This window comes from Ictidomys tridecemlineatus, chromosome 6, assembly GCF_052094955.1.
Source record: "Ictidomys tridecemlineatus isolate mIctTri1 chromosome 6, mIctTri1.hap1, whole genome shotgun sequence".
In the NCBI taxonomy this organism is placed as follows: domain Eukaryota; kingdom Metazoa; phylum Chordata; class Mammalia; order Rodentia; family Sciuridae; genus Ictidomys; species Ictidomys tridecemlineatus.
This window is the reverse complement of record NC_135482.1, coordinates 187,873,701-187,886,425: the sequence shown is the minus strand read 5'-3', so window position 1 is coordinate 187,886,425 and position 12,725 is coordinate 187,873,701. Positions and strand designations below refer to the sequence as shown.

The window sequence follows — 12,725 nt, the reverse complement described above, 5'->3', positions numbered from 1 at the left end:
TCTCTTCTTCTGAGAAGGGCAGGGGAAGATGAGAGCCAGGTCAGGTCAGGGGACACTGGTGCCCTCCTGCAGAGGCTGCCAGGGCTCTGGATCCGTGGGCGGCGGGGAAACCACACGTGAGCTCCAGCTCAGCTGTGCCAGGTCATGTGACACCACTGAAGGCCTTAACGTGTCACTGTTTTGGAGAGGAGCCTAAGGTTTGTGGTTCCAATGCCATCCGGAATTACAACCTTCAAAACTGAGTGCACTGGAGAAAAGGACAGAGAACCCAGCCACCCTCTCCTCGAACCCTTGACTCAACCTTCTCAGCTTCCTCCGTCCGCTGCTTTCACTAGAATTATCCCAGGAGAACGCCACAGTGTGAATATGGTTTGTCTCCAAAATTCCTGTGTTGGAGCCTGGCCCCAGTGTAATGGTTCTGAGAGGTGACAGCACCTTTAAGAAGCAATTAGACTTTGGAGGCTCCGCTGTCAAGAGGCAGCTCCTGTGTAGGTGTGAATGCTGCTTCCTTTGTGCCCCTTCTGTGATTGTCTGTTTCCCCTACAGCTCCTCCACCATAAGATGCAGCATGAGGCCTTCAACGGAAGCTAAGCAAATGCTGGTGCTGTATTTCGGGGCCTTCAGAAGCTGTGGGCCAAAATAAACCTCATTTCTTTATAAATTATCCATCCCCAGGTATTTTGTTATAGCAACGGAGAGTCTATCACATAATTCATGCATTTCATTTGTAATCGAGCTGCTCTGGGGTAGACAACCAACAAAGGGAACCCATGTAGAACTCAGGAATGACCATCAGCAGGGACTTATTTTATGTGCCCACATAGCAAAACTTCAACTCTAGGTCTCAAAACATGAATGGTCTCAAAGGTGAAAACCCCTACAGTTCTATATTTATTATGACCACTATAAAAAATTATTACCATTCCAACACTATTTTATTTTATTAAATATTTAATTGTGATTAATAATTATCTTGATTAATGCTAAAAATCAAGTGTAGCCAATTATAAGTTAAAGAAGTCACAGTAATAGCAATAAGCTTATTAGTGTTCAGAAGGAACCAATATGGTAGCTATGACAGGGTCTTTAAATTAATATGCAAAGTTCTACAACACAAAAATTCAGGAAGACTACTTTATACTGCATGATAATGGATTTTCTAGCAAAATCCATCTGGCAGGCAGAAAACTAAAGAATGCATTAATTTTATGTAGTTGCAGAAACCAGGATGTCCTGCTAGGCGCCTGTCCAAACAGATCATTATAAATAAAAGGACTTAGAAAGGGAAATGGTGGTTGGTAGAAGCTAAGATGGCTTCATTAAAAGCAAATCAAACCACAATCACCTCCTTTCCCATCTCTGACAGACTTCCAGGCTGGGTGATCAGAGCTCATTAGTCTCAACACACCTGGGTTTCAGCAAGGGCATTTGGAAGAAACGCTCATGACATGACCTTGCATAAGACAGGGACGAGGGCTGGAGACAGGAAGGTAGGCTGTGACTTTAAGAACATGCCCAAAGAGTTTTGGGGGGTTTTTCTAGACCCGGGGATTGAACTCAGGGACATGTGACCACCGAGTCACATCCCCAGCCCTATTTTGCATTATATTTAGAGACAGGGTCTCACTGAGTTGCTTAGCACCTAACTACTGCTGAGGCTGGCTTTGAACTCGAGATCCTCCTGTCTCAGCCTCCCGAGCCACACCCAGAGTTTTTTGAAGGATTCAAGAACATTTTCCTAAACTGAATCCTAGACAAAGTCTGCATTCTTGTAAGGCACCAAACATCACTTATTGGCTGCTCAGTGAAGCATCAGTGTGTGCACACCACAAATCACTGAGGCAGAGAACACCCGGAGGAGGTGTAGCAGGAGCAAACGCTGCACCCCACGACGTCTCCTGGGGTCTGCGATCCCACCTACTCCCACAGGCCCAGGTGAGGAAGGCGGCCGGCCCCTTCACCACAGCTCAGCTCTCCTCTGAAAGGAGAAGATCACACCGCAGTCTGGTTTTGGGGACTCAGCAACCGTAACTCTGCAAAGACAAAGGTTGCTGTGAAAGACAGGTTGCCGGGCGGACACATGCGCATGCGCGCACACGTGACTGGTGGCTTGGGGACAGGCTGCAGGAAAACAGGCACCTCGCAAAGTCCATTGGACAAAACGCCAGTTTGAGCTTAGAGGGACCAGGTCTTATGACCTGTATAGGTGAATTAGTGTCATTTTCCTCAATTTCAAATCTTCAAAGAAATTTTCTAGGGATTATTTTTTCAAAAAATAACAAGTAGCAGCCAATGTTGCCAGTATTGATGGCAATGTGATATTACACTTGTAGAAATCGATTATGTGCCAGTACCATAAATACCTTAGGCTCCCCGCAATTTGCCATTTATAAGAATTTAGCTTTGAGAAATCATTCCAAGAAACCAAAAGGCGATTAGCACAGGCATGCTCTTTGTGGTGTTATTTACATTAATGCCAACTCAAAACATCCAAAGAAAGGTTAACCAAGTTATGATACCTCTACTGCCTAGAACAGCATATGGTCAACTTCTACACATGAAGACTCTACAACATAGAAGACTCCACTTGGTATAATATTTCTTTTTAAAAAAAAGAATACACAGTTGCTTCACAAATGACTGTGGACGCATAAACAATATCTGGATATCAGATGTGAACAATTTAACTTGTTGGGGTTTTGTGATTCAAAGCCATTTTTCTCCTTTAACTGAAAGTTTGGATTTACTGTTATAATGCAGGAAGGAAAGCAATGCTAAAATAAAGTAATAGTTTACAGTGCCTTCCTAATCAGGATGAAATTCATCTTGGTAGCCTACAGATCATGACCTGGTTATACTGCAAAAATCTACTTCTGTATTGATGAATTCTTGGAGCCCCCCAAAGCATGTTCCACGGTTACATAGTGAAAGGGTTCCCAAGCCAACCCTGGAAAGCCCACGGTGCCGCCATGATGCTGAAAGACCCTATGAAGGCCTAAGGACTGTGTGTAATGCCCTGTGCACTGAGAAGCATGTTCTTAAGCCTAATTCAATGTCCCCCGTGTTCATTTCACCTGGTCAAAGACCCTTACGGTTGCATTTTGATGCTGAGACCACAGGCCAGTTCTCAGAGGTCAGTTGTGCCAACAGACCTGCAAAGGGAGCTCTTAGAGGTAGGAGAAATGGCATCAGAGGTTACCGTGGTAGCTGGGGCAAGGCTGGGAGTCCCCAAAATGCCTCAGTCGCGGTGCTGCCAAGTTCTGGGTGCAGCGTCTGCTCTTGGGGAGGACCGGGCATACGTGGGTTTAGGAAGGTGGCAGGAGAGTTCACCCATTTACAGCACTGGTCATTGGTATCCCGGAGTCAAAAATCTACCCATGTAACCGTTTTTATATAAAAGAACAGAAATGATAGTCATAGACCCCAAAGGTCATTAGGTCTCCCACCTCTGCAGGCTGGGAAGGCAGCAGCTGAAAATTTCTAATGAGAAGCAAATGAAGGTGACCCATAAGTTTGGAAGGCAGAAAGAGGCACACGACAAACACAGAGAGCGGTGAAGACTCTGAGGTAGTTTCTTTAAGCACTGGTGTCTAACAACTGTCCCCCTGGAAAGCAACGCCAAAGCCTTTCGCCACTTCTTCAGATCATGTAGAGGCACCACACTGAATAGAATCCATTCTAAAAGGCTTGCATGGTAATTGTTCCCGTATCAATGCAAAATAACCTTGCAGAAAAGGGGAACAGGCTCATTTTCTTTTACAAATATTTTACAAAGGAGTGGAGATTGCTTTAATCTCACCACCATCCCAATTCTTCAACAGATCAACTCAAAGGGAGAAAAGCTAACACAAAACTATTGCAGACATGGTCACAAAAACCAGAGCACAGGCAGGAGAGAGGACAATGAAAACAGGGAGAGAGAGGAGAGAGAGAAGAGAGAGAGAAGAGAGGGGAGGGGAGGGAGGGAGGGGGAGGGAGGGAGGGAGGGGGAGGGAGGGAGGGAGGGAGGGGGAGGGAGGGAGGGGGAGGGAGGGAGGGAGGGAGGGGGAGGGAGGGAGGGAGAGAAGAAAGGCAGGGCACATTTCAGTCACTAGATGTAGATATTTCTAGTAAAAGAAACCTGGTAGGATGAAAAGATGAACTTCAATGAACAAGGTAAAAACAATTAGGCTTTTCAACTAGAATCACGCGAAAGGTTTTTGCTTAGAGAAATCACAAATCTCAACTGTTGCTCCTGAAATTGGGACAAGAGTTTATCCACACTTGAAATCTTCCCTAAAAATAAAAATGCAAAACATATTTATTATTGTGAGGCCTCAAACTAGTTTTTAAATTAAAAATCCAACTATGCCCGACTTGAAAAAAGTCTTTTTTAATACACATTGCGATAATAAATATTCTCTCTATTGAATATGTATTTAATTTGAATATATATTGGTTGGTTAGGGAATTTTTTTTTCCTACAATTTGCATAATCTGGTTAACTAATTCATCATTTACTCAAATCCTTTTCTGAGCTGCTCATTACAAAACCAGGTTTCCTAAAAGAATCTTTAATTATTCCCTGATCATCAAATGCAGTTACCCTCTGCCGGTGACACTGACGGAGGTGAACAGGTACCTCTATGAACTTGGCTTGAAACAGGCCAAGGTGACTTAGGTCAGCAAAGGACTTCTGAGGACGGGAGGGCGGCCAGCCCCCATCAGGGCACCCAGCCATTCCCTGGGAGCACCGGGGTCAGCAGCCCTGCTTCAGAGGACAGGTGGGAGAGGAAGGGCTCCCTCCGGGCCCAGAGGACAGGGATGCTGGGAAGTGGAGGAAGTCGGACACCTTTGGGCAGGAAAACCTCTGTGGGCCTTGGTGGTCTCCCCTCAAGGTGAAGTTCCAACCTCAGAACACTCTGGTCCACGGGGCACAGGGTTCTGGGCACAACCTAGGCCCGTGACAACTAGGGAATCCCTCTGGGCCTCTGTGGGGTGCTGGGTCACCAGGATGCCCCTTCCTGCTTAGCACCACCCGCCGCCCTAGGACAGCTGCTCAGAGACTCCTTCTAGAAAGGAGGGTCCTCCAAGGGCAGAAAGGGGCGCTCAGCCTTCCTCTGCCTCACAGCCACCGTGGGGCCCTGGGGAGACCCTGAGGTGGTGCTGGCCAGGTCAGGGGCAGTGCAGCTCAACCTTCACACCGTCACACTCACCTTCACAGACATCTGCAGAGCCGCTTTTCCACCGTGGCTGCCGCAGACACTCAGGGCTGTCAAAGACAGGGTCCCCGGGCACCAGGAGACTGCCAAACACCAAGGGCAGCAGCCCACGGGAAGAGCCACACACCCGGAGGGGTGCCGACGGCCACGCTCAAGTTTGCGGAGGGCACCCTGCGGCCCCCCAAAGGGACTTGGGAGCTCTGAGAACGTGACTGCTCTGGGAACAGGGACTAGCTCCTTAGATCTCCTCCCCCAGGAATCCCCTGTTTCTCAAGTCACAAGCGACTGTCTTCAGAAGCTGCCTGACTCCCCAAAGAGTGTCCAGCGCACATACCGCACGTCGTTCTAACAGCGTGTATTGAATAAAGGTAAAAAGGCGACACATAAAAAAAGAGGCCAGAGATTCTGGTCACAGAAGTTACAAGAGGAAAATGGGAATAAGACAGTCTGCGTTTGTCCATCAGATCCCTCCCCCGGATTCCACCGCCACCTGGTTTTTGCAATGAGTGACTTGGCCTTGCATTCGAGACCCCTCAGGGGACACCAAGCCAATCTTTCCAGACTTTTCTCTGTTTCCCTTCAGGGCTCACGACCTCCCTCGGTCACCCTGCCCAACGGCTGTTTCCCAAATTCCCACCTGATGACATTTTCCGCCTTCATCAAAGGGTCATCTCAAATGCCGCATCCTCCCCAAAACCACTCCTGCTCCCCTCTGCTGGAGAGCCGAGCACCTGCGTTTCCACCGGGAGCTTTCCCTGCTGTGTCTTCTCTTACAGCATCGTCCGTCCGGACTCTTAATTGGGCCGAGAGTGAGGCTCAGACTTCAGACATTCAAACACGGAGCACGACAGTCACAAAGATGGAGCCCTCAGCAGCATGCCACCTTCCTGGGAAGGGACAGGGGCAGCCAAGGCAATCGTTTCGAAAAGCTCTATCAGCTTCTAGACTTGAAGATTCGTGGACATGACGCCTGAGCTCTGGGAACTGGTACGACAAACCTCAAAAGGTCCAGCCACCCGCCTCTGGTCACACCCAGAGGCCGAAGCAGCCACTCGACTTCCCCGAGTTGCACAGACACTTCCCATTTTGTTCCCCCACCTGCACCGCCCAAAGGTGGAAGGGACCCAAGTGTCACTGACGGGTGAGTGGATACACAGAATGTGGCCCAGCCTCGAAGAAGACGGTGGTGACACCCCATGACGTGGACGGCCCACGAACTTGCCCTGCTGAGTGCAAGATGGCAGCCACAAAGTCAAAAAAGACACGTCCTCGGACGTGTGTGCCCAGGACAGGCCCTTCAGGGACGGGAGGCAGAATGGTGGCTGTCGAGGGCAGGGGAGGAGGAGGGAGGTGACTGATGGGGCGGTCTCTGGGGACAGGTGAGGACAGAGCTGTGTGGATGGATCCTGCCATGAACTCTCTCTGCGCCTGCCGACGGTGGCCAGGCTGGGGACGGGCCAGGGCAGGCTGCTGGCCCAGCATGCTCCCGTTTCCCCACAGTGTGAATAATTTTCCAATTATTAAATAATCCATGCCCTATCCCAGCAGGCAATTTAAAAATGACATGTTAACGTATTGTTGGGTCTTCAAACCCGCCTTCAGCCTCCCTCCTCAAGTAGTTTAAAAGTTAAAATCTGGCCGGCTGTCCAGGTGGAGGGGAAGGACAAACCATGTGGACGCCGTATTGAGTACCTAGGGCCCGGCCTGGACCTGTCCTTGGAAGGGCAACGGGGACAGCCACCACGTCCACCTCAGGCCTGGGCACAAGAGACTCACCAGCCAAACACTGAAGGCAAATTACCCCCGAGGAAAAAGAAAGAACAGGATGCTCAAAGGAGGCAGCGGGTCTGAGCAGACCCAGCCCCCTCCCGGCCCGCCTTCCGACCCCCACATGACTCATGTCAGCTTGTTGTTGATGTTGTTGTTGTTGGGTTTGTGTGTATGTGTGTGTGGTTTTGTTTGTTGGTTGGTTGGTACTGAGTATTGAACCCACTTGACCACTGAGCCATATCCCCAGCCCCCTTTTTATATTTTATTTAGAGTCAGGGTCTCTCTGTGTTACTAAGAGCCTCATTAAGTTGCTGAGGCTGGCTTTGAACTTGCGATCCTCCTGCCTCAGCCTCCCCAGCTGCCGGGATGACAGGCGTGTGCCACCGCGCCTGGCTCACCTCAGCTCTTGTGGCGCACAGCTTGGCCTCCTTTGAAGATGAGTGATCCCAAAACAGGGGCACGGGCAAAGGCACCTAAGAATGTGCACCATGAACATCATCAAGAGGAGCTGCTAAAAAATGAACATGCCGAGTCCACTGCTGAAACTCTCGAAGAACTTCAAGACAGTGGGGACAGAACATCCGCCCAAGCAGGGAGCCCGCGTGACGGGTCAGGAAGCCGGCCCCGAAAGCAAGGCAACAGACGGAAAAGTTCACAGAAAGGAGTTCTCCGCTGACTCAAAAATGCTAAAGCTGAACAGAGGCTCAGAAGTGAAGTTCCAAACGGTTGATCACCTTCAGTCCAAGAGACTTCACGTGGACTGATGGGACTGAAGGGAGAGATGGACTAAAGGCCAGTTGCAGAACGGGAGTCCCACAACTCCAGGGGTAAATTATGGAAGCAGCGCCTGCCAACCAGACCCAGGGAACACACTTGAGAAAGGAACCATGATACACGAACGACTGCAGGGACGGGTGCTGGATTTGGAAGGAAACAAGAGAAAGAAGATACATGGCATCGACCTTCCTGAAAAGTGAGCATCATTAGAAAATTTGCAAAATATGAAAAGATCTTAAAAACCTTCAGATAGAACTTGAATCTGCAGATATCACAGTATAAGAAGTTCCAGGAAAGTGACATAGAACAGCCAGTGGCCACACATACTGTAAAGGTCCAAACTTCAAGCTGGGCGCAGGGGCATACGCCTGTAATCCCAGTGACTTGGGAGGCTGAAGCAGGAGGATCACAAGTTAGAGACCAGCCTCAGCTACTTAGTGAGACCCTGTCTCAAAAAAAAAAAAAAAAAAGAGAGAGAGCTGGGGATGTGGCTCAGTGGTTAAGCACCCCTGACCCCTGGCTTCAATCCTTGGTACAAAAAAAATTAAGATTTTAAAACAAACCCTAAACTTCAAAAGGAATGAAACGATTTCATGGGCACGAACAATGGAAAAAGCTAGTCATGAGCAAAGGAGAAGAACACCAACCCGGCCTCGGCTTTCTCCTCCAGAAATATCCAAGGCAAAAAATGAGAGAGAAACATCTATGAAACACTGGGGACGAGAAGCCTGAGCAAATCCTTGGTACGTGGCCAAACCGCTCTTCAGATATAAAGGTGAGACCCAGCCGCGGCCAAGGAGCTAGGAACCCAAGGGAGACAGAACCACGGACACCTCTAAATAAACAAGCCGACAGTGAAACCCAGCCGACCGAGAGGGCGCCAGGATTGAAATTCAGGACTGGCAAAGCCATAATAAAAAGCCTGGTAACAAAGGCTAAATCCACCCCAGGACGACTCAGCCAAGGAGCTCGGCAAAGCGGCATTAGAACAGAATATAAATGTTACAATCCTTTATATTGTGAAATTCATAATTAACTGATAAAATTTTGGAGGTAAGGGTAGGAGAGGCAGCCTAAGGCTGATACTGATTTTTTTTTAACTCTCCAAGGAGAAAGTATATATATCTCAAATTGAAATATGACGTTTATGAGGAATTATCCTAATCTCTTAAAATTTATCATCTTTTCTCAGAAATTTGGTTTCCAAAAGATACCTCTAATCTCCTGCGGAAAAGTCAGAATTCTCTCAGTTTCTCTTCAGTTTCCTTTTCTCTGCTTTCATCAATTTTATTTTATACCTTTAAGTAAAATTACTGTACGGTAAAGGTCCCATCCATCCTTCTGACTTTGTCTGTAGCAAGTTCCAGATGGAGTTTGCAAAATGTTAATATTCCTTCTATAAATGGGGAGATTCAGGGTGAGTTTAAAACATTTCCCCCAAACAAGTTAACTTTCAGAGCAACAACCACCAAAAAAACATGTCCTTACTACCTAAGAAAGTGTTGTAGTGGTTTTGGTTCCATTTTGGCCAGCAAGGCGAAACCTAAACTTAGACCATCCGTGCGCTGTTATTCCTGTTATTTCCCACTTCTTGGGGATGAAACAACTTCAGAGTAGTTGAGTGATTTGCTCAAGGCCGCCCAGCTAGGATGTGACCTCAGATAGCCAGGCTTCAAAGCATGTGGGCTGAGAGAATTACTGGAGATAATTTGGTTCCCCTGATGTTTCCCACCTGGAGCAGACATGTCCACGCCTGCGCCACAGACAGCAACATCTGCAGGGACGGCTTCACTTCACGTCTAGTGGACGCTCTTTCAAATGCAAGCTGCAAAGATGCATTCAGGGGTCCTAAAGACCCATATCTGAACCGGGTCATTCTGATCTAGGAATTCTACCCCAAGAAGACAGCTGTCAAGACAGGGCAAGGCCAATGAAGACATCCAATGGGGGATTTCACCAATAAACTAGAAACACGGTGAGAAAACAAGGCAGAGCAGAACACACCGTGGTCCACTCCGTGGGAACTTGAATGCACATTTGGGGGACTCCTGAGTGTCCAGGGACATGGTCACCAAGTGAAACAGCCCTCGAGCATTCCTCTTTGAACACAGATGGCTGCGTTCAGGGAGCATCTCTCGTGGCTCCCAAACCCCACTCCAGGGTAATTGTTCAATTAAAAGGCGGCCCCCACAAGGGGCCAGAGAAAGGTGGCAGGAGAGAAGAACGTCAGTGACAGAAGACAGACCCTGAACTGGGACGGCTCCGCTCAGTCCTGACTCCAGGGGCTGCACGCAGGGCAGACACCAGCCTTTCCCCAGCCGGGCGCGACCCTTCTGTGGAGGCTGAATCCAGGGACCTGTGCACCAAGGGACGGGGACCGGCCAAGAGCCGGAGCAAACACTGTACTGAAAATGGGGCGTCGAGTCAAAATGTGTACCCCAAACTGTGATCCCCACCCCCTCTAGCCGGCCTCTACCGCAGGGTTCTGCAGTAGAGCCCACCCCACACAGCGTCAAAGAAGTGTCCCTGCAAAGCGGGGAGCTCGCAGGAAAGACCTGGTGACACCAGCATGCGGGGGTCCCCGGAAAAAAAGTGGATTCCAACCAAATCCCAGCAGGCAGAGCCCACCACGTACACCCCGCGACACACCACCATGTACAGGCCAAGCCGCCTGTGCGGGCCCCGCTAGAAGACAAGTGACCCGAGACCAGCAGCCGTTTCAAGAAAAGTGGAAGGAAAGATAAATATGGAATCGCGACCCTCAGAGAAGTGGCTAGTACCTGCTGTTCCTTCTGATGTCAACAACTCATCTCATTCCCTCCAACAGGGCTGCTCCAGGGCTCCTCCCTGGTGGCCCAGCAGCAGTGCGGGGGGCGTGGGGGGAGTCACAGTGGGTTGACGCTCCGCCACCACAGGGAGTGTGCAGGTAAAGCCTGAATTTGAAAAAGAAATCACACGTGCCACTTTACGACACTGATCTGAAAAACTGAGACTCAGGATGGCCAGGTGTAGTGGGGCACACTGTGATCCCAGAGGCTCGGGGAGGCCGAGGCAGCAGGATCACAAGTTCAAGGCCGGCCTCAGCAAATTAGCCTGAAAGCCACTCAGTGAGACCCTGTCTCAAAATAAAACGTAAATAAGGTCTGGGGATGGGGCTCAGTGGATGAACGGCCCTGGGTTCAATCCCCAGGACCAAGAAAGAAGAATTAGAAACAAATTATATAAATATGTTATTTCAAAACTTAAACACAGACCAAAAATGTTACGGTATTTGAAAAAGATCATCTTAGGTTTGATGAATCGGTGTGTGGAGGCAGGGCACCGCTGATTTTCATTATAAAATACATACTTTCCAAAAATTTAAAATGAGTACATGTCACTTTTATTTTAAAAGGCGGACACAGGGACACAGGACATGGTCCCAGCTACTCAGGAGGCCGAGGAAGAGAATCCGGTGAGCCTAGGAGTTCCAGATGGGTCTGGGCCACAGAGCAAGATCCCGTCTCCAAAGAAAGGAAAGGAAAGATTAAAATAAAAGCCTGTTAGGAAACGACACATGCAGTGGGACGTGTCTTTCAATCAAGGCCAGGTGAAAAGGGCACTAAATGTCGCTGGTGGTCATCTCTGGGAGGGGAAGGCCAGGGGTGTGCTACTTTCCATTTGAGTTTTTCGTTTTCTGCCCTGAGCACACCTCACTTCTAAACACCCTTTCAAAGGGCTGGGGACGTAACTCGGCCCTAAAGCACCCCGGGTCCCAGCCCAGTACCCTAATGGACAATAAGCCACACTAGTGACAAGGTGTGTTTCCGGCTGCCCGCCCTGGGCACAGGAGGACACGGAGGCCCTTAGACGCCAATGGAAAATGAGGGTCAGGGGAAGAAGCCCAGCGGCGAGGAGGATGCCTGTCAAGGAACCCAGCCGAGGGCAAGGAAAGGGGTCGGCGGAGGGGAAGGTCGGGGGAAGAAGCGTAGGGTTCGCTCTTGTTCAAGACGGAGACTGACGTCTACCCCACCCCGAGAAGAGAACTCCTGCAGGATCCAGGAGCCGGGAGCCGGGCTCACCCACTGCTGGGAGGGCAGCGGCAGGACCCGCCAGCAGGTCTGCAAGACCCCCACCCGGGGCTCAGGGCAGCCAGAAGGGGGAGACGCCCCAGCAGGCCAGGGCCGATGAGCACACGGTGGTGCAGGCACAGTGGAGGGACTTCCAGAGAGGCCAGTCCTCTGCCTCCTACATCGTGGATGAGTCCCGCGCACGCCATGCTGAGAGGACACGCCAGGCACAAAGACTGATCGGCCCCACTCCTGTAAGGTATTAGCGCTTCCCAGATCACAGAACAGACAGCACCAGGGCCAGGGAGAAGGGCAGAGAGTTTCAGTTGTTCAAGATGAAGTTCGAGATCTGTGGACGCAGCCATGTGGACAGAGTAAATGACTGAACTGAACATTTAAAAACGGTCGAGAGGACTCGGTGTGGTGGGCACGCCTATGATCCCAGTGGGTCAGGAGGCTGAGGCAGGAGGATCTCAAGTTTGAGGCCAGCCTCAGCAACTTAGCAAGGCCCTGTCTCAAAATAGTAGTAGGTAGTGATAATAATAATAAAAAGAGCTGGGGATGGGCTTAGTGGTTGAGCACCCTTGGGTTTAATCCCCAGTACCATGAAAAAAAGTCGAGAGGGTACATTTTATATTATGTGTTTCTTTTACAATTAACTTGTTTTTCTTTTTTGCTTTTTTTTTTTTTTACTTTCAAAGACAGAAAGAGAGGGAGAAAGACAGAAGGAATGAGTGACAGATCCAAGACTGGGAGGCGGAAAGGGAGAGCTCAGGAGTCATGGAAAGGATGGAGACCAGTTAAGGAGCCAGGAGGGATGAGGCAGGACAGCTTCCGGGCTGGAGGCTCCCGAGACTCTGTTTGGTTGAGGTTGACCTTCTGTCGCTCAGATGGCAACCAGTTCCCCTCCCAAGACAGATCCACTCCG

At 49.6% G+C, this 12,725-nt stretch overlaps 1 protein-coding gene across 3 annotated transcripts in view; it reads right to left on the bottom strand.

Moving 5' to 3' along the window:
• The window catches only part of Farp1 (FERM, ARH/RhoGEF and pleckstrin domain protein 1), a 263,579-nt gene that overhangs the window by 223,557 nt on the left and 27,297 nt on the right, over nucleotides 1-12,725 (bottom strand). The window lies entirely within an intron of this gene.